General features: G+C 38.0%; 1 long non-coding RNA gene across 1 annotated transcript in view; it reads right to left on the bottom strand.

Moving 5' to 3' along the window:
• Window positions 1–2,570: 2,570 nt before the first annotated feature.
• Window positions 2,571–23,673, bottom strand: part of LOC132657060 (uncharacterized) — a 60,294-nt gene continuing 39,191 nt past the window's right edge. Inside the window, exon 4 of the long non-coding RNA XR_009594902.1 lies at window positions 2,571–3,264. This is a non-coding gene — a long non-coding RNA (uncharacterized LOC132657060). The remainder of the gene's footprint in view (window positions 3,265–23,673) is intronic.

The raw sequence follows: 23,673 nt of genomic DNA, 5'->3' as shown, positions 1-23,673 counted from the left end.
AATTAGGAAAGTAGCCTAGATGCCCATTAACATCCTAATGCATAGAGAAGATATGATATGTATAAACAGTGGAAATTTTTCATACATAAAAAGAGAAAATTGTCATTTGCTGGAAAATTAATAAAATTTGGCTTAATTATTTTAAACCAAATAAACCAAACTCAGAAGAAGGATAAATACTATGTCTTGCCCATATACATATATATATATATATATATATATATATATATATATATATATATATATATACATACACACACACACACACATACACCCACACACACACACAACCACACACAAACATACACAATACTATAATGTATAAAACATGTGAAAAATATATGAATATATCGGCATTGGATTTATTATATAGTCATTACTAGGATGTACAAAGAGGGCAGGAAACATTTTGCATGCTTTTCCCCATGTGCAGTGTACTTATTTAACTACCTAAACAAGACTAGCAAAAGAAGAATATTTGAGGGCAAGGATGAGGAGGAAGAGAGAGTAGTGGTGATGCAAATAAGAGTATGGGTAAAAAGTCATACAGAAGCCCATTATTTTATGCTAATTAGAAATACTATATATTAATTAGAGAAGACTTAGAAATAGACCCTTTTACAGCTTTATATTTGTGTGTTAATACATTTTTATCTGTAGTGTATATGTATTTGATATTCCATAACATAACCTGTTTAACTGGTGCTTCATAATACAGTTCTTTGAGTTATTCATGTAAAATGTATAGGAAAATGTTGATGCATAAAAATCCTCCACTGTCACTATGAATCTAGCAGAAAGCTCCCTCTGCCTTCAGGACTGTGGAGCATGAGGTGACAGCTTCAGTCTGTCAGAGCTATCTGATATCCAAGGAGAAAGATAACTTCTAAGAATGACAAAATGGGAGGTTTGAAGTGTGATAAGCCACTTTATAATGTGCCTTCCTGACTGACTGTGAACGGTTCTTTTATGTCACTTTCTGACATTGCCAAAAGTACATTTGTTGGAGATGCTAATAATTCAGACGAAAGTGAAAATTTTTTGAGGGAATTCTACAAACACTTTGTTCAGGTACACACAAAAATGCATTGTGAAGTAGCTATCAGATAAAATTTTTAATTTCTTTCAACCATAGTTTTGTATAATTCCCAGGGTGAATCTAAATAATGATGTTTAATTAGTCTATATATATTCAAAAACATGAAATCTAAATCAGTTAAAATTACCTAATAGGGAAAAACTAATTATTAGCCTTTCGGCACAATTTTGGGTTTGATGTCCTATAACAACCAAATTATTGAGATATAACATAGATAAATAAGTATAGTAGATTTAATAGTTTTTGTTTCAATTTGTATTATTATTGAGAACTTCATCCTCATGCAATGGATTGACGCCATTCCCACATTTTCCAGTTTGCTTTAAATTCCTCTATATCCTGCCTCTCTTAGGTTCATGACCTTTTCTTTAGTTATTTCTTTCATTATTGTTACTATCTGTACATATATATATATGTAAATAAGCACATATAATTTGCTGAGTTCATTCAGCATTGTGTGTGTGTGTGTGTGTGTGTGTCTGTCTGTCTGTCTGTCTGTCTAACCATTTGCAATTAGACATATGATTTAGGAGCTCTTCCCAGAAGGAACTGAATTGTCTTCCACTCACTGGCAATTTACGATCTACAGTTTTTCACATCGGAGTAGGACAATATGGAATTTTCGTGTTCACACTAGAAAGCCAATTGGTGACTTCATTATGATGGTATTATTCAGGCAACAATATTGTTGGTAATTCATGAACTCATCATTCCTGTCATGCCTTGGAGCACTATGCAGTAAGAGGCATCCTGGGCCTATGACTTTTACAATATTTACACAGTAGTGTAAGGGTTTTATTGCAGGTATATCTTTGAAGCTGTTGGGCAGTACAGAACTCTTTACTCTGACTCATTATGGAACTCTATAATAGAATAATAGTCTCAATTTGATACCAAACAACCTTTTTTTTATTATGACAGAGAGATGTTCTTAGTCATGCTTATAATAATAAATATTAAGAGTACGGTGAGAAGTTATATTGGTTGAGCAAATGGCAGGATACAGGTGTCTTCTTAGCTCTGACATTTCCAGCCATGGGTTCTTGCTTAGGTTTATAGTATCATGTGTGAGTTTCTTTCTATTGATCAGACTTTAAGTCAAATAATACAGCAAAGGATTATCCTCAATAAAACAGTGCCACTTTTGCACCATTGGGGATGTCTTATTGCTGTAGTCACTGTTGTGGTTTGTAAGCTCTCCAGTGGGATAAATATTGATAGTTTGAATGAAATTATGTCCCTTGGGTTGATAATGTACTAACAAAGATCCATAGAAAAGCAAAGGCTACAGTCCCAGGTATAATGTACTATCTTTTTTTTTTTTTTTTCCAATGCAGTTTATTCAGGAACCTTGAACAATCATCTGACCCTGGGGAAAGCCATCCCACAGCTTAAATAGCCTCTGGGTAGCCAGCCCCAGCATGCCACGTGGGCAATGCAGATAGGTCCACATACATGGAAGCAAGCCAGATTCTCAGCCTTAGCCAAATGTGGAGTTGTTCGTGACAGAGAGCACTCACCATCAGGAAGGTGGAAGGCAGAAACCAGCTCCATCTTTAAGGCGCGGCATTACACAGCTCTCTACAGTTCCCCCTTTTTGTTTTAGACGCATCAGGCAAGAGTAGAGGTCTGATCTCTGATATTAGAAATAGATTGGGACTTTGTATTGATGTTCATTTAGGTGTCATCCACCCAAAGAGCTTCAGACACGTCCGATACCTTTTTCTCAGAGGCGGGACCTGGGGCATCAACCCACATGCAATCAGACATGCTCTTCTCTGGGTCCAAAGCAGCTGACCCTGAGTGCAGGCTTAGCCTCGCATCCTGAGCGTAACATTTTAACCTTTTATGGTAGCCAAACATGCTTGGGGAGACTGTCCTGCTTCAATGGTTGTAAAGGCCTGAATGATCATGGCTGCATTACACTGTTGTGAGACTCTAATCTTGCATATATACCACAGGCAAACCAAGGAGACCAACACCAGAAAGCCTGCTAACACTCCCCTGCCCGCCCATTCCTTCAGATGATTCATGGCTGCAGCAATCCATGATGATAATCCTGTGGTAGTCTTGCGTCCACTCTGGTAGAATTTACCGTGACAATGGCCACTCTCAGCTGCTCCATCGTAGTATCGAATTCTCCAGTCCAATTACCTAAAATATAGCTAGACAATTGTTTAGACAGATTTGCAGCACAGGGAAAATTCTCATGTTGTAGGCTAGTGACTCAAAGTCCAGCATACTTTCATTGACCGCCAAGTTGAGCGATTTGCCATAGGGTATCAATTTGCTCCTACACAAGGTCAATCCTCTGATTGAACACCATCAAGCCTCCTTTTAGTTGAGCATTAATTCCTTTTTATACATGTAAGGCATGAGCTACATTGGCTAAAAGGTTATTCAGGGTCTGAGCAGTCTGTGCAGTATGACTCCTGGCTAATGCCACGGTGGTAGCTCCAACAGCCGCCAATGAGATGGCAGTAACAACGGCGGCTGTAATTCCAAGATCACTTTTCTGTCTGAAGCGAGTCATAGCATGAGAGGCATCAATGGGCACAGGCGACCAGCGAGGCATGCGAGTAACCAGCTAGCAAATTTACTAGCATTCCAGCATTGGGCAAAAAAGCAAGTATCAATACCACAATTACTTGGCTCTATCTGGCTAATAATGAATATGGGGGATATAAACAAACAGGTGTGGGCTTATAGAAAATATTATGAGAAGCCTTTACCCCCTCATTGAAACATCCTGCATCAGTTCTAGAACTAGCAGTGGTGGTGTCCGAGGTCTGAGTAGGTTCAGGAGACCATTGCTCCCAGGGGCAAGACGTGCTCCATGTAAATTGACTAACTCCATGTTTTCCTCCACTTTTGAAAGTCATTTAAGGTTCTTAAATTATTTTTTCCCTTTTTTTTAATTTTTCATCAATTACACTTTATTCATTCTGCATCCCCCCATAAGCCCCTCCCTCCTCCCTCTGCATGCATGCCACTCCCCAATTCCACTGATAGGGGAGGTTCTCCTCTCCTTTCTGATCTTAGTCCATCAGTTCATATCAAAAGTGGCTGCATTGTCCTCTACTATGGCCTGGTAAGGCTACTCCCCCTCAGGAGGAGGTGACTAAAGAGCAAGCCAGTCAGTTCATGTCAGAAGCAGTCCCTCTTCACATTACTATGTAACCCAATTGGACTCTGAACTGCCCTGGGCTACATCTGTGCAGGGGTTCTGGGTTATCTCTATGAATAGTCCTTGGTTGGAGTATGAGTCTCTGGGAAGTTCCCTGTGTTCAAATTTTCTTGTTCTGTTGCTCTCCTTGTGGAAACCCTGTCCTCTCCAGCTCTTACTATTTCCCAGTTCTTACATAAAATTCCATTCACTCTGCCCAACAGTTGCCCATCAAGCTAAGCATCTGCTTTGATAGTCTGTAGGTCAGAGGCTTTCAGAGGCCCTCTGTGGTAGGTTCCTAGGTTGTTTCCTGTTTTCTTCTTCTTCTGATGTCCATCCTCTTTGCCTTTCTGGATTGGGATTGGACATTTCAGTTAGGGTCCTCTCTCTTGCTTAGTTTCTTTAGATGCACAGGTTTTAGTGGGTTTGTCCTATGTTGTATGTCTATATGAGTGAGTATATACCATGTGTGTCTTTTTGCTTCTGGGACAACTCACTCAGGATGATCCTTTCCAGATCCCACCATTTACCTGCAAATTTCATGATTTCCTTAGTTTTCATTGCTGAGTAATATTCCATTGTGTAGATGTACCACATTTTCTGCATCCATTCTTCTGTTGAGGGGCATCTGGGTTGTTTCCAGCTTCTGGCTATTACAAATAAAGCTGCTACAAACATGGTTGTGCAAATTTCCTTTTTGTGTGCTTGAGCCTCTTTTGGATATATGCCTAGGAGTGGTATGGCTGGATCCTGGGGAAGCACTATTCCTAGTTGTCTGAGAAAACGCCAGATTGATTTTCAGAGTGGTTGTACAAGTTTACATTCCCACCAGCAGTGGAGAAGGGTTCCTCTTTCTGCACAACCTCTCCAGCATGTGTTGTCACTTGAGTTTTTGATCTTGGCCATTCTCATGGGTGTAAGGTGAAATCTCAGGGTTGTTTTGATTTGCATTTCCCTAATGGCAAGTGAGGTTGAGCATTTCTTTAAGTGCTTCTCTGCCCTTCAGGATTCCTTTACAGAGAATTCTCTATTTATCTCTGTTCCCCATTTTTTAAGTGGGTTACTTGGTTTGCTGCTTTTCAGCTTCTTTAGTTCTTTATATATACTGGATATGAGTCCTCTGTCAGATAAAGGGTTGGTGAAGATTCTTTCCCAATCTGTGGGCAGTCTCTTTGTTTTGATGACTGTGTCCTTTGCTTTGCAGAAGCTTTTCAGTTTCATGAGGTCCCATTTATTGATTGTTGCTCTTAGAGCCTGTGCTGTTGGTGTTCTGTTCAGGAAGTTTTCTCCTGTACCAATGAGTTCTAGGGTATTCCCCACTTTTTTTTCAAGCCATTTTAATGTGTCTGGTTTTATGTTGAGGTCTTTGATCCACTTGGACGTCAGCTTTGTGCAGGGTGATAAGTATGGATCTATTTTCATTTTTCTACATGTAGACATCCAGTTGGACCAGCACCATTTGTTGAAGATGCTATCTTTCTTCCATTGTATGGTTTTGGTGTCTATGTCAAATATCAGGTGTCCATAAGTGTGTGGGTTTATTTCTGGGTCCTCTTTTTGGTTCCATTGATCCACCAATCTGTTTCTATGCCAGTACCATGCAGTTTTTAAAACTGTTGCTCTATAGTACAACTTAAGATCAGGAATGGAGATACCTCCAGAAGATCTTTTATTGTAGAGGATTGTTTTAGCAATTCTGAGTTTCTTGTTATTCCATATAAAGTTGAGAATTTTTCTTTCCAGATCTGTAAAGAATTGTGTTGGTAATTTGATGGGCATTGCATTGAATCTGTAGATTGCTTTTGGTAAGATGGCCATTTTTACTATGTTAATCCTACCAAGCCATGAGCATGGGAGATATTTCCATCTTCTCATATCTTCTTCTAGTTCTTTCTTCAGTGATTTGAAATTTTTTTCATACAAGTCTTTGACTTCCTTTGTTAGGGTTACTCCGAGGTACCTTATGTCATTTGTGGCTATTGTTAAGGGTGTTGTTTCCCTAATTTCTTTCTCAGCCCTTTTGTCTTTTGTATACAGGAGGGCTACTGATTTTTTTGAGTTAATTTTGTATCCGGCCACTTTGCTGAAGGTGTTTATCAGCTGTAGGAGTTCCCTGGTAGAGTTTTGGGGTCACTCATGTATACTATCATATCATCTGCAAATAGTGATAATTTGACTTCTTCCTTTCCAATTTGTATCCCCTTGATCTCCTTCAACTGTCTTATTGCTCTAGCAAGGACTTCCAGCACTATGTTGAAGAGATATGGAGAGAGTGGGCAGCCTTGTCTTGTCCCTGATTTCAGTGGGATTGCTTTAAGTTTCTCTCCATTCAGTTTGATGTTAGCTGTAGGTTTGCTGTATATTGCCTTTACTATGTTTAGATATGTGCCTTGTATCCCTTATCTCTCCAATACTTTAAACATGAATGGATGTTGGATTTTGTCAAAGGCTTTTTCAGCATCTAGGGAGATTATCATGTGGTTTTTTTTTCTTTCAATTTGTTAATATGGTGGATCACATTGATGGATTTCTGTATATTGAACCACCCCTGCATACCTGGGATGAAGCCTACTTGGTCATGGTGGATGATATCTTTGATATGTTCCGGTATTTGGTTTGCGAGTATTTTGTTGAGTATTTTTGCATCAATGTTCATAAGGGAGATTGGCCTGAAGTTCTCTTTTTTGGTTGGGTCTTTGTGAGGTTTAGGTACCAAGGTGACTGTGGCTTCATAGAATGAGTTTGGTAATGTTGATTCTGTTTCGATTTTGTGGAATAGTTTGAAGAGAATTGGAGTTAGCTCTTTTTTGAATGACTTGTAGAATTCTGCGCTGAAACCATCAGGGCCTGGGCTTTTTTTGGACGGGAGACTTTCGATGACTGCTTCTATTTTCTTGGGGGATATAGGACTATTTAATTGATTTACCTGCTCCTGATTTAGCTTTGGTAAGTGGAATGGATCAAGAAAATTGTCCATTTCATTTAAATTTTCAAATTTTGTTTCGTATAGACTTTTGAAGTAAATCCTAATGATCGCTTGGATTTCCTCAGTGTCTGTAGTTATGTCCCCCTTTTCATTTCTGATTTTGTTGATTTGGATGGTGTCTCGCTGCCTTTTAGTTAGCTTGGCTAAGGGTTTGTCTATCTGGTTGATTTTCTCAAAGAACCAGCTCTTGGTTTCATTGATTCTTTGAATTGTTTTATTTGTTTCTAATTGATTGATTTCAGCCCTGAGTTTGATTATTTCCAGCCGTCTGCTCCTTCTTGGTGTGTCTGCTTCTTCTTTTTCTAGGGTTTTTAATTGAGCCATTAAGTTACTTGAATGTGCTGTTTCAAATTTCTTCTTGAAGGCACTTAGTGCTATGAACTTTCCTCTTAGCACTGCTTTCCTTGTGTCCCACAAGTTTGGGTATGTTGTGTCTTCATTTTCATTGAGTTCTAGGAAGATTTTAATTTATTTATTTATTTCTTCCCTGACCCAGCTGTCTTTTAGTAGCAAGTTGTTCAGTTTCCATGTATGTGTAGGTTTTTTGCTATTTTTGTTGTTACTGAGGTCCAGCTTTATTCCATGGTGATCAGACAGGATACAAGGGATTATTTCAATCTTCCTGTGTTTGTTGAGGCTTGCTGTGTGACCAACTATGTGGTCTATTTTGGAGAAGGTTCCATGAGGTGCTGAGAAGAAGGTAAATTCTTTTGTGTTTGGGTGTAAGGTTCTGTAAATGTCTGTTAGGTCCATTTGATTCATGACCTCTGTTAGAGATGTTGTTTCTTTGTTTAATTTCTGTTTTGTTGACCTGTCCTTTGTTGAGAGTGGTGTGTTGAAGTCTCCCACTATTAGTGTGTGGGGATCTATATGTGGTTTAAGTTTTATCAATGTTTCTTTCACAAATGTGGGTGCCCTTTTATTTGGGGCATAGATGTTCAGGATTGTGATGTCTTCTTGGTGGAATTTTCCCTTGATGAGTATGAAGTGTCCTTCCCCATCTCTTTTGATTAATTTTGGTTGAAAGACTATTTTATCAGATATTAGAATGGCTACTCCTGCTTGCTTCTTGTGTCCATTTGCTTGAAAAGCCTTCTTCCATCCCTTTACCCTCAGGTAATGTCTATCTTTGTGACTTAGGTGTGTTTCTTGTATACAACAGATTGCTGGGTTTTGTTTACGCATCCATTCTGTTAGTCTGTGTCTTTTTATTGGAGAATTAAGTCCATTGATATTGAGAGAGAGTAATGACCAGTGGCTGTTAGTTCCTTTGAATTTGATGTTGGCTGTGGTCATATGGTTGTGTGCTTGGTTGCTTTTTGTTTTACTGTAGTGGGGTTATTTATTTCCTGTGTTTTCTTGAATGTAGCTAGTTTTCTTGGGTTGTATTTTCCCTTCCAGTGTCTTCTGTAATGCTGGATTTGTTTGTAGGTATTGTTGAAATTTGCTTTTGTCATTGAATATCTTGTTTTCTCCGTCTATGAGGACTGAGAGTTTTGCAGGGAATAGTAGCCTGGGCTGACATCTGTGTTCTCTTAGGGTCTGCATGATATCTGTTCAGGCCCTTCTGGCTTTCGTAGTCTCTGTTGAAAAGTCAGGTGTGATTTTAATGGGTTTGCCATTATATGTTACTTGGCCTTTTTCTCTTGCAGCTTTTAGTATTTTTTCTTTGTTCTGTATACTTACAGTTTTGATTATTATGTGGTGGGAGGATTTTCTTTTCTGGTCTAATTTATTGGGTGTTCTATAGGCCTCTTGTATTCTTATTGGCCTCTCCTTTAAGTTGGGGAAATTTTCTTCAACGATTTTGTTGAAAATATTTTCTGGGCCTTGGTGCAGGGAATCTTCTTTTTCCTCTATTCCTATTATTCTTAGGTTTTGTCTTTTTATGTTGTCTTGAATTTCTTGGACGGTCTGTGTCAGGAATTTTTTAGATTTAACATTTTCTTTGACAGATACATCTATTTCTTCCATTGTATCTTCCACACCTGAGATTCTTTCTTCCATTTCTTGTAGCCTATTGGTTATGCTAACCTCTGTAGTTGCTGCTTTCTTCCCTAAGTTCTTTCTCTCCACAATTTCTTCCATTTGTGTTCTTTTTAATTTTTCCAATTCTATCTTCAGGTCTTGAGCTATTTTGTTGGTTTCTTTCCCCTGTCTGACTGTATTTTCATGTTTTTCCGTCAATTCCTTCAGCTGTTTGAACAATCCACTGTTTCTTTTATTTCATTCAGAGATTTAAGCTCAAGGAATTGAGCAGAAAAGGTTTTGTTTTACAGATCTTACAGGAGGTCAGGAGAAGAACAGAGGAACAAAACCTTTTCTGCTCAATTCCTTTTGTTTAAAACATTATTACAGCAATAACTATCAAGATAGTACACTATAGGTAGGGAGCCAAGATGGCGGCACCGGGAAAACAGCACTTCTGAGAAGCAGGACAGCACTTTCCGTGCAGAGACCAAGAGACTGAACTCGGGGCCCTGAAACTACATTGATCGTGTTTCCCAGGTGAAGGGAGGCTCCTGTAAGTAGAAACCACGGAAAGATATTTACTGTCTTCCTCATGAATTTATAACTAACTTAGAACCTCCTGCTGAGGATGGGTACAGCCCACAATGGCCTAAACCATCCCACATCAATCACTAATCAAGAAGTATCCACATAGACTTGCCAATCTTGCAGAGCCATTTTTTTCTCTTTTTCTGGATGACCCTATTTTGTGTCCATTTGATAAAGCTACTAATCTTTATGCATAAGAAATACCCAGTATTTTTCTTTTTCTGGGCACAGAGGTCTTTTCTGAGACTGATTTTCCAACCAAGGACCATTCATGGAGAAAACCTAGAACCCCTGTACAGATGTAGCCATGGCAGATCGGTATCCAAGTGGGTGACCTAGTAAGGCGAACATGGACTGTCTCTGACATGGACTCAGTGGCTAGCTCTTTGACCTCTTCCTGCTGATGGGGGAGCAGCCTTACCAGACCACAGAGGCGGAAAATGAAGCCAGTTCTGATGAGATCTGGCCAGAGATCCGGGATTTCATCTGTGAGACCATATCCTCTATATATGACATGAGAACTGCACACATGGAATCTCAAAAAAATGCTCAGCTAAACACACTTACACAGTGACAACATGTATTGACATGTTAATTTGAGTGAAAGGAAATTCACAAGGCCTCACCTATAGATCTAAAGTTACAGGAAAGTAGTGATTTCTGAGGGAAGAATAATTAGTCTTCTATATGAGGAATCTCTGTAGACAGCCCTAACCACATGTATGTATGTATAAGCAACAGTAAATGCCATGGGAACTACTTTTTATATTCTGAATGGTGGTAATTTTCCAGTTTTCTTTGATATCTTCCCTTGAATATAATATTATTTGGCTAGGGAATTGTGTTCAACGTTTCTGACTTTTATGTAATTTTTTAAAGAAAACTACTGTGATCAGAATGATATGAGATTACCTGTTACTTTGTAAACTCAGTGTAACAAAAGAGCGGTAGCTCTGCTTCTACACTAAAGATCTTATAGAAACTTCCCATTTCATTAATACTTTTGGTTGTTCCACACATTACATTTCTCTTTGTTTCTGGTAACAAACATGACAAAGTCCTTTTGCATTCATAGAACTTCATTCAAGTGGTTAAAAAAAATACTGCATGGGGATGTATACAAGCAAATACTTTTTTTTTTATTTTTATCAGTTACATTTTATTAACTCTGTATCCCAGCCGTGTCCCGATCCCTCATTCCCTCCCAGTCCCTCCCTCCCTCCCTCCCTCATCTCCACCGTGCCCCTTTCCAAGACCACTGATGGGGGGGACCTCCTCCCCATTCATCTGATCCTGTTTTATCAGGTATCTTCAGGACTGGCTGCAAAGCCCTCCTCTGTGGCCTAACAGGACTGCTCCTCCCTTCGGGGGTGGGGAGACCAAAGAGCCAGTCATCGAGTTCCTGTTAGAAATAGTCCCTGTTCCCCTCACTTTGGGAAACCAACTGGTTACTGAGCTACCACAGGCTACATCTGAGTGGAGGTTCTAGGTTATATCCATACATGGTCCTTGGTTGAATGTCAGTCTCAGAAAAGACCCTGTGCCCAGATATATTTGGTCCTTGTGGAGCTCCTATCCTTTCCCCATCAGACTAACTCCCCTTCTTTCTTATGATTCCCTGTACTCTGCCAAAGGTTTGGTCATGCTATACCACTGCTAGGTATATACCCAAAGTTTGTTCAAGTACACAAAAAGGACACTTGCTCAACCATGTTTATAGCAGCTCTATTTGTAATAGCCAGAACCTGGAAACAACCCAGATGTCCATCAACGGTGGAATGGGTACAGAAATTGTGGTATTTTTATACAATGGAATACTACTCAGCAATCAAAAAGGAGGAAATCATGAAATTTGCAGGCAAATGGTGGGATCTAGAAAAGATCATTCTGAGTGAAATATCCCAGAAGGAGAAAGACAAACATGGGATATACTCACTTATATAGACCTATAAGATATGATAAACATAATGAAATCTATACACCTAAAAAAGATAATCAATTGAGCGGACATGGGGTAAGATGATCAATCCTCGTTTAGAAAGACAGATGGGATGTGCATTGAACGTATGACAGGAGTCTACTGAGCGCATCTGAAAGACTCTAACTAGCAGTGTTTTCAAAGCAAATACTTTTAATGGAAGTTTTGACATTGGTGATGGTAGCAATAAAGTCATGTGCTGAGAAAGACTATACTGTATATATTATATCTAATTACAGTTTATCTATATTATAACCTATCTAATTAAAATTATATCTAATGTATAGTCTTACATTTAATCTATTAATATACCATGTGTGCCATTTAAAATGAGAAGACAAGGAAAAAAAATAAAAAAAATCAATAAAATAATGAATCACATAAAATAATTTTCTTTTTGTCAGTGCTGGAGTAACAATTGTTTTATGGTCTCAGGAAAAAAAAAGACTTAAAAAGACTAAAAAATATTAAAGGAGGTCCTCTCCTATCAGTGGATTTGGAAAGGGGCAGGGAGGAAATGAGGGAGGGAGGATGGGATTGGGAGGGAATGAGGGAGTGGGATACAGCTAATACAAAGTTAATAAACTGTAACTAATATTAAAAAAAATTAAAAATATGTAGGAACCACTATTAGGCCGAAAGGTTAACAAGATTTCAAGTCACACACTTGAGTCTTAGAAAGCAGTTACAGAACCAGACTTCTGAAGTCCATGGAAGAAGGCCGCACACAGAAGAGGAAGATTTTACAGTTACACACAAAGAGCACACCAAAGAAGCATTGTTAAAGGTTTATTTATACTGAGGTAAATGTGAAGCTAAACATCAGATTAAACTGGAAGATAACATGATTATACTTAATTTGCAGCACTGTTTGGGAAATGGAACCTGAGAATACCAAGCAATTATACAAAAAAACACTTAGCTATTAGCATAGATCTATCAACAGATCACATAATGGAAGAGGGGTCTAGTGGAAACTATATCCTAGATAAATGAAGTGTTTGTTAGATAAAATTTAATGTGTATTCTGAGATAAATAAGGAAAGAAAAAAGAAACACTAGGGATTCCTAACTTCCTTAATAATCAGAGATCACTCTTTGACTCACAAATGACTAACTAGAATGTCTGAATATTATTAATCAATCTTAGTACATGAGTCATGAGTTAAAAACAACAGACCACAATTCTTAAAACAAGTCTGAAGTTTAGAATTTTCTAAATATAAGTAGGTATCAGAATTTTTTTTTTTTTTTGGTGTTGTAAATGTAATCTTCACTGTATTTAGAAAGATACATTTATAAACACAGATCACAAAAGAAGATGGCTCTGTGTCTAATGGGTCCTGGTATTAAAAACATATTCAGTAAGGTTTTTAGACTTGCCTTGCCAATTTTTCCTCTTATATGAAATAAGTGTGCTTATGTTACCCACATCCTCTAGTGGGTAAAGGAACTTAGAAGCAAAAACAAAACAAAACAACAACAAAAAACCTTTAGCAACACCTTTCTTAAGAACAGGGTTAAAAATAAAACAATGAATACTACTGTTGTTATTCACATATTCCAAAACTTTGTCCAAATGTGTAAACTCAGTTTCAGGGAAGTCCTAATATAGACTAGCTTTTATGCCCATGGGATGCTTCACCTCAATGGATCATTTCACGCTATTGTTATGCTGAATATATATTACTTCTCACCAAATATGAATAGATGGAAATATGTCATTCTCTCTCTTAAAAATGCAAAGAAAGTTGGAAATAACTATAGAATATATTAAGTAGACATACATGTGTCTGTGCTAATAGAGGAATGGAAGGGTGCTCAAATTATGAAAACAAAGACAGAAAAGTGTAGAAGAAAACTGAAAGAAGTGGAGCAAAAGAAGTGGTGGGGTAACAGGGTTAGAGCTGGTTGGATTTGCCTTAAACAACTCTGGGCTTTTAGTGTGGTTCATAGCACATCTTTGACAAATATTATGCTATGATTGGTTTTATGAAAATAGGACTCTATCAGTTATGACAATATCACACTGCCTTACTATTGCAAATTAGAGTGCTATAAGGCTATGACATACATACTCCTAACTATTGCATGAAATATGTATTTACTCTCATCACTATGCAAGTATATGCAGTCAAATTTATACTATGAAAAGGCAAATGGTTGCATTTTGTGCATCTTGTTTTATAAGATAAATTTCAAGAAGTTGTTAGTCAAGAGACTTCTACTGGAGTGGAAGAATGAGAACAATTCACATTTTAGTGATAGGAGCTGTTTTATTCCAACCATAAACTCTAAGCAAGTATATGGACTTTCTAAGGTTTAAACTCTTCCTTTTCTCCTAAAACATTCTCCTAAAATATTTCTTCTTCTTCCTCCTCCTTCCCTCTGTCTCTCTCTTCTTTCCTCTTTTTCCATTTCTTTTTCTCCCTCTTAATATCTCCTCTTCAGAGATAACTTCAGGATCATCATTGTGTCTGGCTCTTTGTTCCATATTGTCTTATTCCAAAGATGTCAACATAATATCTTCATTGATTTTTGTTTCCAGATGTCTGAATATATATAATACCAATTTAAGAGCTGAGAATTTAAGCTTCTCCTATTATTAAAATTATCATAATTGGACTATAATTTCTGAACTATGTGATTAACACAGAAAATACTCAAGCATGGTTACTAAATAAATGTGTAAAATTCATTTGTAATATTTCTTGGGACAACTCTGTATTCACACATGATTATAAGAAACATAAACAATTCTTAAAACACCCACTAGAATATGTGTGTGTGTGTGTGTGTGTGTGTGTGTGTGTAATTTAGTGTCATATTATATACCATTCAAATAAGGTCTCAGCCATATAAAAATAAAGGAAAGACTAATCAAAATTCATATCAAAATAAAAATGAAACATTTTATTTTACTTTTAATACAGAATTTGCAATGTTAGAAAAAAATTCGTACATTTTGTAAAGTTATTAGGACAGAATATTTCAGAACTTTTCTTAGTATGAATATAGAAGATTTTTTTAATAATTACAATAGCATAGAAAGCAGAATGTATAGATAGAGCGAACAGTACTTTGCCAAAATTTAAAATATGTACAATAAGGAATATTCACAACAAAAAGAGAAGACCTATCAGGATTTTACTGTTATGGCTGGTTTTGTGTTTCAAGGAATACATAAAAATTTCGTTTCTTGAATTCTAAATTATTTTTATATCATACAGTTATCTGGGAGTGTGCAAATTGTACCCCGACAGATAAAATCAATAAACTATCTCAGTTACTGGGATATATTGGAAGAAAATTTAAAGCAGGGGTTCTGACTGTGCAAGATGTTTAGAAAGGGAAGTTAGAAAACTGAATAGCCAAGGAGAAGGAATAAAGAGAGCCTGCCTTGGGCTGCTATTTGTTGACCAACCCAAGGAAACCAACAATGAATTCTATTCTGACAGTGGAAAAGGTGGTTGTATAGTAGGAAAATGAAGTACATTGACTGAACAGCTGTTCTCTTAAAGAACTTTTGAAAAAGTAGGAACAAGTGCCATTACCAGAAAAAAAAAAGTTGGATGCTGTTAGGCTCTCTGGTCTCTGTAGTGTTTTTTTAGCTTCCACAAGAATGAATTAAAAACAAAGAGCCTTGCACTAATTGAGACAAATTCCTGAGCAGAACACCAACAACACAGGCTCTAAGATCAACAATCAATAAATGGGACTTCATGGGCTGCATGTGTGCAGGGGTTCTAGATCATCTCCATAGCTCAGTCTCCAAGTGGGTTCCCTAGTGAGGGAAACAGGGGTTGTCTCTGTAACAAACTCAGTGGCTGGCTCTTTGATCACCTACCCATTAAGGGCCAGCAGCCTTACCAAGACACTGGGATGGGAAAACAATGCAGCCAATCCTGATGGGACCTGATAGACTGGGGTGAAATGGAAGGGTAGGAGGACCTCCCTTATCAGTGGACTGGGAGAGGGACATGGGAGGAGAAGAGGGAGGGAAGGCAGGATTAGGAGAGGACCAGGAAGGGGACTACAGCTGGGATACAAAGTAAATAAATTATAATAAATTTTTAAAAATTAAAAATCTAACTTCCATCACAAAAAAGGAGGGAAATGGAAAAATAAATTCTTATTACTTTGCATATAGAGCTAGTTAGCATCTTCTGCTTTTAGAGAGTAAAAGGTATTTTTAAAAGTTAAAATCATTGGGAAGAAAGTTCCAGGCTACCCCTTTCATCATTATCCTAAGTCTTTAAGCACATAATACTGCAAATGTGCTCTTCTTAATGGTGGGTGAAGTGTACATTTTTCTCCATTGTGTTCATTTTTGTCTTTGAGGGAAGATAAATGTCGTTCTTCCAAAAAGTTTATTTCTTTTATGGCTTTGTGTACTGTTATCTTTAGTACATGTATTAGATCAAAATAATTAACGTACACTACAGTTTTACAGAGATAAACATAAAAGGAACCTCATCTCCATTGGATATAAATTACATATAAAATTTACATTTGAATTAAATGGAATTTATCTATAGGCTTTATGAAGAAATAATTTTCAGGAGCTACTAGATTTATTAGAATGTTTGTGTAGCTCTATTTCCCATGTCTACATAGTTTTACCCTTGTTCTATTGCTTAAAGCAAAGGCCTAAAGTTTATCTAATCAGTGCATTGTTAGCACTTCAATATCAAACAGGATCCAAATATGTGATTCTGTAAGACTAATTGTTAAATATATGGCTATGCATGCTTTATTCTTGTAATATTTTTAATATTGTTACATTTCATAAATGCTAATTCATTAAACATTGTTCATTGCTACTGAACAACAAGACACACTGACAGAAGTCCTGCCACAAGGAAAATGGCATCTATTGACACAGAAGTTTGTGTGAAATGCCTGGTTTCCTTTGCTTGTAAAGAGCAAAAATTAATTGACTATGACACCAACAAAGAAGCTCATTTCCATGCCTCGATGAGTTTTCTAAGAACCCATTTCTCCTTTAATGTGTGGTTGTTTAAATCTATGTTTTAAAATTCTCTTCTTGTGTCCATTCCTCTGGAGGATGATACAGACAGCCTTGATAAGACCTGCTAGGCTAGGGTCAGAGGAAAGGGGAGGAGGACCTCCCCTGTCAGTGGACTTGGGGAGGAGCATGGGAGGAGATGAGGGAGGGAGACTGGGATTGTGAGAGAAGGAGGAAGGGGGCTACAGTGGGGATACAAAGTGAATAAACTGTAATTTATAAAAAAATAAATTAAAAAATAAAAATAAATCCGATTATTGCAAAATACTTTACTCAGTTCCAGTAAAATCTCTCAGTAAAGTGTGAATCTGCCAGAGATTTTTCTTCTTTTTCTTTTTTTTTTCACTTTATAAAATTTATTTATTCTCAGAAAAGATCCCAGTGTCCAGATTTTTTTTTTTTCTTTCCTTGTGGAACTTCTTTCTCATCCAGGTATTTCTATCTCCTCCTTCTTTCACAAGATTCCCTGCACTCTCCAACAAAGGACCATGAATGGAGATTACCTAGAACCCCTGCACAGATGTAGCCCATGGCAGCTCAGTCTCCACTATCTCTGACATGAAAGCAGCGACCAGCTCTTTGATCACCTCTGCCTGAGGGGTGTGCAGCCTTACCTGGCCACAGAGGAAGACAATGTAGCCACTCTTGATGATACCTCATATCAAGATTGGATGCTAGGGGAGGAGAGCTTCCCCTATCAGTGGAATGGGGGAGAAGCATGGGGGAGAAGAGGGAGAGAAGGTGGGATGGAGAGGGGACGATGGGGAGGCTACAGTTAGGATATAAAGTGAATGAATAATTAAAAAGTTTAACAGAAAAATTGTTTATTTATAAACTTTAAAATTTATTTTCCCCTCTGCAGGAGGATTGATCATCTTACCCAGGCTCTTCCTCCTTGTTTAGCTTCTTTAGGTGTACAGATTTTAATATGTTTATCCTATATTATTTGTCTAATATCCACCTATAAGTAAGTATATACCATGTGTGTCTTTCTATTTCTGGGTTACCTCACTCATGTTGATCTTTTCTAGTTCCCACCGTTTGCATGAATATTTCATAATTTCCTTGTTTTTAATTGCTGTGTAGTATTCCATTGTGTAAATGTACAACTTTACATTCCCACTGGAGGAGGGTTCACCTTTCCCCATTATCTTTTCCAGCATGTATTATCACTTGAGTTTTTATCTTAGCTAGTCTGATAGGTGAAATCTCAGAGTCATTTTTATTTGCATTTCTCTGGTGACAAGGGATGTTGAGCATCTCTTTAAGTGTCCCTCTGCCATTCAATAATCCTCTGCAGAGAATTCTCTATTTAGCTTCATACCTCATTTTTTTTAATTGGATTGCTTGATTTGTTGCTTTTTAACTTATTGAGTTCTTCATATATCCTGAATATTAGCCCTTGTCAGAGGTATGGTTGGGGAAGATCCTTTCGCAATCTGCAGGGCAGATGTTTTGTTCTAAAAAAAGTGTCCTTTGCTTTACAGAAGCCTTTCAGTTTTATGAGGTCCCATTTATTGATTATTGGTCTTAGAGCCTGTGCTGTTGGTGTTCTGTTCAAGAAGTTCTCTCCTGTGCCAATGAGTTCAAGGCTCCTTCCCACTTTTTCTTCTAAGAAGATTAGTGTATCTGGTTTTATGCTGAGGTCTTTGATCAACTTGGACTTCAGTATTGTGCACGGTGATAAATATGGTTTTATTTGCATTTTTCTACATGTAGACATTCAGTTAGACCAGCACCAGTTTTTGAAGATGCTGTCCTTTTTCCATTGAATGGTTTTGGTTTCTTTGTCAAATATCAAGTATCCATAGGTATGTGGGTTTATTTCTGGGTCTTCTATTAGATTTCAATGATCAACCAGGCTGTTTCTATGCCAGTACCATGCAGTTTTGTTTTTTTTTTTTTTTCATTCTTCAGTTGAGGGACATCTGGGTTGTTTCCAGCTTCTGGCTATTACAAATAAAGCTGCTACAAACATGGTTGAGCAAATGTCCTTTTTGTGTACTTGAGCCTCTTTTGGATATATGTCTAGGAGTGATATGGCTCTCTTGTATGGTTCCCATCCTCTCCAGCTCTTACTATTTCCCACTTCTTACATAAGATTCTATGCACTCTGCCCAACAGTTGGCCATAAGTCTCAGTGTCTGCTTTGATAGTCTGCAGGGCAGAGCCTTTCAGAGGCCCTCTGTGGCAGGTTCTGAGGTTGTTTCCTGTTTTCTTCTTCTGATGTCCATCCTCTTTGCCTTTCAGGATGGGGATTGAGTATTTTAGTCAAGGTCCTCTCTCTTGATTAGTTTCTTTAGATTTTAGTAGATTTACCTTATGTTATATGTCTACATGAGTGCGTATATACCGTGTGTGTCTTTCTGCTTCTGGGACAGCTCACTCAGGATGATCCTTTATAGGTCCCACCATTTACCTGCAAATTTCATGATTTCTTATTTTTCATTGCTGAATAATACTCCATTGTGTAGATGTACCACAGTTTCTGCATCCATTCTTCAGTTGAGGGGCATCTGGGCTGTTTCCAGCTTCTGGCTATTACAAATAAAGGTGCTACAACCATGGTTGAGCAAATGTCCTTATTGTGTACTTGAGCCCCTTTTGGATATATGTCTAAGAGTGATATGGCTGGATCTTGAGGAAGTGCTCTTCCTAGTTGTCTGAGAAAGCGCCAGATTGATTTCCAGAGTGGTTGTACATGTTTACTTTCCCACCAGCAGTAGAGGAGGGTTCCTCTTTTTCTACAACCTCTCCAGCATATGTTGTCACTTGAGTTTTTCATCTTGGTCATTCTGTTGGGTGTAAGGTGAAATCTCAGGGTTGTTTTGATTTGCATTTCCCTAATGGCTAATGACATTGAGCATTCTTTTGAGCATTTCTTTAAGTGTTTCCCTACCATTCCATATTCCTCTATTGAGAATTCTTTATTTAGCTCTGTACCCCATTTTTTAATTGGATTACTTGATTCTTTGCTGTTTAACTTCTTCATTTCTTTATATAGTCTGGATATTAGTCCTTTGTCATGGTTGGTGAAGATCCTTTCCCAATCTGTAGGCGGTGGTTTTGTTCTGACAACAGTGTCCTTTGCTTTACAGAAGCTTTTCAGTTTCATGAGGTCCCATTTATTGATTGTTGTTCTTAGAACCTGTGTGCTGATGTTCTGTTCAGGAAGTTGTCTCCTGTGCCAATGATTTTAAGGCTTGTCCCCACTTTTTCTTCCAAGCGGGTTAATGTGTTTGGTTTTATATTGAGGACTTTGATCCACTTGGACATTAGTTTTGTGCAGGGTGATAAGTATGGATCTATTTTCATTTTTCTACATGTAGACAACCAGTTAGACCAGCACCATTTGTTGAAGATGCTGTCTTTTTTCCATTGAATGGTTTTGGCATCTTTGTCAAAAATCAAGTGTCCATAAGTTTGTAGATTTATTTCAAGGTCTTTTATTTGATTCCATTGATCCAACAGTCTGTTTCTATGCCAGTATCATGCAGTTTTTAGTATTGTTGCTCTATAGTACACCTTGAAATTAGGGATGGAGATACCTCCTGAATATCTTTTACTGTAGAGAATTGTTTTAGCAATTCTGGGTTTCTTGTTCCATATGAAGGTGAGAATTTTTCTTTTAAGGTCTGTAAAGAATTGTGTTCTTAGTTTTATAGGAATTGCATTGAATCTGTAGAATGCTTTTGGTTAGATGGCCATTTTTACTCTATTAATCCTGCCAAGCCATGAGCGTGGGAGATCTTTCCATCTTCTGATATCTCCTTCTAATTCTTTCTTCAGAGACTGGAAATTTTTTTCATATAAGTCTTTGACTTGCTTGGTTATGTTCACACCAAGGTACTTTAGGTTATTTGTGGCTATTGTGAAGGGTGTTGTTTCCCTAATTTCTTTCTCAGCCCTTTTGTCTTTTGTATAGAGGATGGCTACTGATTCTTTTTTTTAGTTAATTTTTATGTAGCCATTTTGCTGAAGGTGTTAATCAGCTGTAGTAGTTCCCTAGTAGAATTTTTGGGTCACTCAGTTAAACTATCATATCATCTGCATATAGTGATACTTTGACTCTTCCTTTCCAATTTGTATCTTCTTGACGTTCTTTAATTGTCTTAAGTTTGGATTTTGTCAAATGCCTTTTCATCATCTAAGGAGATGATCATGTGGTTTTTCTCCTTCAGTTTATTTATGTGGTGGATCACATTGATGGATTTCCATATACTGAACCACCCCTGCATGCCTGGGATGAAGCCTACTTGGTCATATTTGATGATATCTTTTATGTGTTCTTGGATTTGGTTTGCAAGTATTTTGTTGAGTATTTTTGCATTAATGTTCATAAGGGAGATTGGCCTGAAATTCTCTTTTATTTTTTATTTTTTTATTTTTTATTTTTTGTTGGGTCTTTGTGAGGTTTAGATACCAAGTAGACTGTGGCTTCATAGAATGAGTTTAGTTCCTTTTGTTTCTATTTTGTGGACTAGTTTGAAGAGTATTGGTGTTAGCTCTTCTCTGAAGGTCTGGTAGAATTCTGAGCAGAAATCATCTGGCCCTGAGCTTTTTTTTTTTTTTTTTTTTTTTTTTTTTTTTTTTGCATGGGAGACTTTAGATGACAGCTTCTATTTCCTTAGGGGATATAGGACTATTTAATTTATTTACCTGGTCTTGGTTAAGCTTTGGCATATGGAATCTCTCAAGAAAATTGCCCATTTCATTTAGATTTTCAAATTTTGTGGCATATAGGCTTTTGAAGTAAATCCTAATTATTGTCTGGATTTCTTCAGTGTCTGTGATTATGTCCCCCTTTTCATTTCTGATTTTGTTGATTTGGATACTGTCCCTCTGCCTTTTAGTTAGTTTGGCTAAGGGTTTGTCTATCTTATTGATTTTCTCAAAGAACGAGCTCTTGGTTTCATTGATTCTTTGAATTGTTTTATTTGTTTCTAGTTGATTGATTTTAGCCCTGAGATTGATTATTTCCAGCTGTCTAGTTCTCTTTGTTGTGTCTGCTTCTTTTTTTCTAGGGCTTTTAAGTAAGCCATTAAGTTGCTTGAATGAGATGTTTTGAATTTCTTTTTTTTAATTTATTTATTTTTACATTTTTTTCTTTTTTAATTATACTTTATTCCCTTTGTATCCCCCCTATGCTTCCCTCCCTCTTCCCATCCCAATCATTCCCTTCCTCTACCCTTTGCTTGCATGCCCCTTTCCAAGTCCACTGATAGGGGAGGTCTTCTTTTCCTTCCTTCTGATCCTAGTGAATCAGTCTCATCAGGAGTGGCTGCATTGTCTTATTCTGTGGCCTGGTAATGCTGCTTCCCCCTCAGGGGGAGGTAATTAAAGAGCAGGCCAATCAGTTCATGTCAGGGACAGTCCCTGTTCCTATTACAATGGAACCCACTTGGATACTGAACTGCCATGGCTACATCTGTGCAGGGGTCTTAGGTTATCTCCATGCATGGTCCTTGTTTGGAGTATCAGTCTCAGGAAAGACCCCTGTGCTCAGATATTTTGGTTCTATTGTTCTCCTTGTGGAGTTCTTGTCTTCTCCAGATCTTACTGTTTCCCACTTCTTTAATAAGATTACCTGCACTCTGCCCAAAGGTTGCCCATAAGTCTCAGCATCTGCATTGATAGTCTGCAGAGCAGAACTTTTCAGAGGTCCTCTGTGTCAGGCTCCTGACTTGTTCCCTCTTTTCTCCTTCTTCTGATGGCCAGTCTCTTTGTCTTTCTGGATAGGAGTTCAGCATTTTAGCAACAGTCCTCCCTCTTGATTAGTTTCTTTAGGTGTACAGATTTTAGTAGGTTTATCCTATATTATATGTCTATATTAGTGAGTATATACCATGTTCATCTTTCTGCTTCTGGAACAGCTCACTCAGGATGATCTTTTCCATATCTCACCATTTGGTTTGTGTCATGAGTCTTTTAGATTTATTATTCTCTTTGACAGATACATTGATTTCTTCCACTGTATCTTCTGCACCTGAGATTCTTTGTTCCATCTCTTATAGTTTGTTGGTTGTGCTTACCTCTGAAGTTCTTGTTTTCTTTCCTAGGTTCTCCCTCTCCATGATTTCCTCCATTTGTGTTTTCTTTAATTTTTCCAATTCTATCTTCAGATTTTGAACCATTTTGTTGATTTCCTGCACCTGTCTGACTGTATTTTCCTGTTTTTCCTTCATTTCTTTCACCTGTTTGTTTGAACATTCCTCTGTTTCTTTCATTTCTGGGTAATTTTTCCCGAGACATTTTCGGGGTGGTGGAATCGGCTGAGTGCTCTGAGATCAGACCTGCTGTTCCCCTCCCTGTGGGTTTGCACCTGACAGAGAAACTCAGTTTCTGGTGCCCTGGGGCCCACAGTTCTATCTGGGGCAGCGAGTCAGGCTGCAGGCAGGACTCTGTGCTGGTGCCTGTGTTCCCTGGCTTGGCTCTGGGCTGGCTGTTACACTCCCACAGAACCCCAGGTCTTTTCCAGGGATTGTCTGTGTGTCCTAACATTGGTCCCAATCATTTCCTGTACCGTGGGTTTATCTCTCGACTGGAAATCCCAGTCTCTGTTGTTGTGGGGCCCACAGTTCAGTCTGGGACAGTGATTAGAGAATACTGGTGTATGGCTCTGGGCTGGCGACTAAGAGCCTGGTGGAACCAGGGACCTCTTCAGCAGTTTAGCTGTGTGAGTTTAAGCTGATTGAATCTCCCACCCTGGGGTATTCTCTCACCCAGGAAACACAATCACTTGTGCTTTAGGGCTGCAAGTTCTGACTGCTGGTCACTATGCCAGTCCTGCTGTTCTGCTGGTCAGAATGAGAGTCTTCTTGGTGCCGCCATCTTGCCTATCTCAAGAACTATTTTT

The sequence above is a fragment of the Meriones unguiculatus genome, chromosome 10, assembly GCF_030254825.1.
Source record: "Meriones unguiculatus strain TT.TT164.6M chromosome 10, Bangor_MerUng_6.1, whole genome shotgun sequence".
In the NCBI taxonomy this organism is placed as follows: Eukaryota; Metazoa; Chordata; class Mammalia; order Rodentia; family Muridae; genus Meriones; species Meriones unguiculatus.
The sequence above is the reverse complement of the archived record's forward strand: the minus strand, read 5'-3'. Positions and strand labels throughout refer to the sequence as shown.